The sequence below is a fragment of the Chinchilla lanigera genome, unplaced genomic scaffold (assembly GCF_000276665.1).
Source record: "Chinchilla lanigera isolate Chin_1 unplaced genomic scaffold, ChiLan1.0 scaffold00004, whole genome shotgun sequence".
Classification (NCBI taxonomy): domain Eukaryota; kingdom Metazoa; phylum Chordata; class Mammalia; order Rodentia; family Chinchillidae; genus Chinchilla; species Chinchilla lanigera.
The window spans coordinates 10318188-10322794 of NW_004955405.1; positions in this window are offsets into that span (position 1 = coordinate 10318188).

A 4607-nucleotide genomic window follows, 5' to 3' on the forward strand; every position below is an offset into this window, starting at 1 on the left:
GTTCTCCTAAATTAGCATAATGTCTTTCTTAGAGAAGCCCTTGAGCAGACTTCCAGATCAGAAGATGTAGACACAACTACAAATACACTCAGCCACCTTATCTTTGACAAAGGACCAAATATGTACACAGGAAGAAAGATAGCCTCTTTAATAAATGGTACAAGAAAAATTTGCTCTCTATATGCCAAATATTAAAACTAGACCCATGTCTATCACCATGCACCAAAGTCAAAATGGATCAAATATCTAAATATTAAAACACAAACACTAAATCTACTGGAAGAGAAAGTAGGTAGAAATCTTGAGGACATACGTGTAGGTAGAGAGTTCATGAACAAAAATCAAACTGTGTGGGAAATACTTCAAAGAAACAACAACTGGGATCTCATCTTATTGAAAAGTTTTTGCACATCAAAAGAATTCACCAACAGAGTAAAAAGAAAACCCACAAATTGGGAAAAAAATTTAGCCAACTGCCCCTCAGACAAAGGACTTCTATCTAGAACATACAAAGAATTAAAAAAAAAATCAGGGCCCCCAAATTCAAAGACCCAATAAAAAATAGCCATCTGAGATGAATACACACTTCTTTTTGTTGTTTTTTTTGGTACTGGGAGTTGAACTCACAAACTTGCACTTGCCTAAGCTATATTCCTAACCAAATACACACTCCTCAGATAAAGAAATACAAACGGCAAATAAATATATGAAAGAATATTCAACACCACTGGTCTTTCAAGAAATGCAAATTAAAACAACACTGAAATTCCACCTTACCCCAGAAGGAATGGCTATCAACAAGAAATCAACCAATAATAAATGTTGACGGGGCTGTGGGAAGAAAGAAGCTTCTCCACTGGTGGTGGGAGTGTAGACTGGTACAACCACTGTGGAAATCAGTGTGGAGATTCCTCACAAAAGTAGGATTAGAGGTCCCATTTGACCCAGCTTCTCCCCTGGTTGGTGTTTTCCCAGAAGAATTGAAAACATACCACAGTGATATATGAGCACCCATGTTTATAGCAGCACAATTTGTCATAGCTAAATCTTAGCAACAACGCAAATACCCATCAACTGAGAAATGGAAAAAAAGATGTGGTATTTTTATACAATAGAGTATTACTCAGCTATAAAGAAAGATAAACTTGAGGCTTTTATAGCTAAATGGATATAACTAGAGACTACATTTATAGGTGAAATAAATCAGACTCGTGTGTGTAAACATTGTATTGTCTCCATAGTGTAAGAACCTGAAAGAGTAAATAAAATCTGAAAGATACAATACATATTGTGAAAGGGAAAGAAGCTGCTCAAAATGAAAGACCAACTGGGATAAAGAAAGAAGAAAGGAAAGAAAGGGGAAAAATATATATACACACATGCACAAGATAGCTGAAATAATTGTACTACTAATTTCTATTGGTTTATTAAGAGAAACAGTTAATGTTTAATTTTTTGATCAGTTTTGCATGCCTATATCTGGTAATCTGAACAACTATTTTAAAGATAACAATATGCAATATAACAAACATTGTTAATTTCCTATCATCTTGTTTTGATATCCTGTATCATTTTTGATGTTCTTTTTAATGTTTTAGTCTCTTTAAAATAAATATAAATAAATAAATAATGCAACAACCACTGAGAATAGTCAACGATTATTCAATTGGTCAAAAAATAAATAAATAAATAAACAAAAAGAAATATAAAAAAAGAATGATGCAAGAAAAAATGCAGACAGAATGCAAGGAATAAATAAAATATCTGGATGTGGCTCAGGCTACTTGTATTATTTAATATGTGCAAACACACTACTCTTTTTGATTAGGATAGTGGCATAGAAGGAGAGGAATGTTTTACCCTGTGTGACTTTAAGCTCTCTTCAGCAGGTGAAACAAAATTCCTAACATTCTCAGTAAAAAAATGTGGGTGATACAGCAATGACTACATAGTTAAACAACCCTGAACTTCAACCGTATGCCATTTAATAGCTATAAAATATTAAGTCAGTTTATTTAACCTTCCTCATTTTTTTACTTCTTCTTTCCTTCCCTTTCTCCCCATTCCTTCCATCCCTAATCCCCTTCCCATCTCAATTTATCAATCTGTAAACAGGGGTATAAATATTATGTTGAAGTGGTTGAACAATGAAGGGAGATGATATGAACAAAGTGCCTGGTAAAAAACAGACACTTAACAGAAGAGTAAGTTAGAATATAGACTACACTGCTGTTATTTTATTTTACTTTTGTTTTTTTGAGACAGGGTCTAGCTATGCAGCTCAGATTGGCCTTGAGCTCACTTTGTAGCCCCGGCTGGTCTTGAAATTACAACTATTCTCCTGCCTCAGCCTCCCGAGTGCTGGGATTATAGGTGTGCGCCACCACACTAGTAAGCCCAGTTTACACTGCTGTTAAAACCCCAAAACACAGTGAGTTAAACAGTAGTTGACTTCTCTGAATTACTGGTCTAACACTAGTGAATGGGATTTACTTGTTGACATCATCTTGAGACCACTGTCATTCTTTCGGTCAAGAATCCTGCTAGTTGCTAACCAGTGGAAAGAAGGAAAGATGGGTTTCTTAAAGCATGAGGTATTATCCTTCAGGAAAGGATGCTTAACTTGCCCACGTCATTTCCATTCATATCCCATCAACAAGACTTAATCTTCTGTAGGCTAAATCTTGCTGCAAGAGATTCTGAGCAATCAAGTTGTACAGCCATGTAACGAGCCAAAGTTCTGATTGTTTTTACTAAAAGGAAGAGAGGTTAGCTGTCTGCACCATAGTAACTAGTTTTATTGTAGCCAACAAATCATAAAAGATGTTCTAATGAAGTTGTCAGTATAAGGGAGGTAGGTCACAGAGCACTTGAGTATCTTGACAGATGACTCAGTGGTGAATAATTCTAGAGCCAGCAATATTCAAAACTACATGCATTTAAGAACCTTCATTACTTGTAGATCCTAATGTCTTCAATCACTCACACTTGATTCCTGAGCCACATCTGAGCAATAAGGAGACAACAGGAGGTGGTTGGGTCTCATAATGGTCATTGTGTTGTGTTGACCATGATCTGAGGGAAGTCCTGGGATCTCAGCCTTTTCTCTCTTTTTATGGGGGGGAGGTCTTTTTTGAAACAAGGTCTTGCTATGCAGTTCAGACTGGCCTTGATCTTACTTTGTAGCCCAGGCTGGTCCTGAACTTGTAACAATCCTCCTGTCTCAGCCTCTTGACTGCTGGGATTACAGGTGTGCACCACCATGACCAGCTTTCAGCCTTCTCTTAAGGTCTTTCACACTGCATTCTGCATTGGCTTCTCTATGAAATCTCTATTCAGTCCTGAACATCTATATACTTGAGTAGTCTCAGTCTCCTCCATAGGTCTTCTAACACTCTCTTAGGAAGCTGTGACCTTGTCTCTATAGTCCCAGCTATTAGGTAGCTTGCTACAAAATAAATCCCGAGAACTAAAACCACAATGTTATTCTCTCTCTGAGCTTTACTACTCCCTGGTTTTTTACTTCTACTTTCTGTTACTAAAACTGACTTGGATATTAATGTAATCTGGAATCAAGTGTATTATGACTTTTGGACTTGCCATATGAGGCATTGACTATCAACCTACTGGCACTCAGGGTGCTTAAAGTGAGGTTAAAACGGACACTTCAGCATGCCAAACCCACCAATCCTAGTACTAGATTCTTCTCTCTGCTAGTCTCTGTCACTAAAGTCTCAGCATGCCTTTGAATTATACCTACTTGCATAATGACTGGAGTACATAGAAAGCTGCAGGAACGAAGGGCAGGTGCTCTGTAAAGGCAGAGTGTCAGGTCCTTAAGAACCTGCTAGAGGAAACTTGGAGTGACACTAAGTTCCATGACTGAAGAAATCCTATTTTATTCACCAAATATGTCCAGTGCCTAAATTTTATCACCTAGAATAAGCCAATATTTCCTAATTATACAAGTGAGGCACTAAGCAGAAATGTAAATAAAAATAAAGGAAAAGGCTAATCATAAAAACTAAGACTATGAAACACAGCATGTATTTCCTAATTGCCAATATCAGAAAGGAAGTTGCCCTTACCCCTCAGTCTTGCCTCATATCTAGGCCAAGCAGAAGCATTAGCTGCATAATTTATAGAGCCATGTATAAAATGAAAATATGGAAATTTTGTTTAAAAATTTAGAATTTGACAGAGTGTGCAGAGCTCCCTGAGCCTGTGATCTTATGCAGCTGCACAAGTTACATGCCCACTGTGTTAGTCACTTTCTCACTGCTGGGAGAAAATACCTGACACCTGAAGTCTTACAATTTCAGTGGGTTCAGCCGATGGTTGGCCATTTCTAGGTCAAAAACAGCATGGCAGAGCTTCCAGGCAGAAGAAAGATGCTCACATCATGGTAAAGAGGAAGCAGAGAAAGGCGCTTGGGATGACCCTGGGACAAGAATACACCTTTCTCAATTAGGCCCCCAGTGTCCTGCCCCTTCTGACCAGGCCCATCCACAAATATGAGACTTTGAGGGACATTTTAGATCTAAACCATAATACTCATGATATTCAACACCCTCTTTACATAAGTAAACCTGCTGTCCAGATCGAGC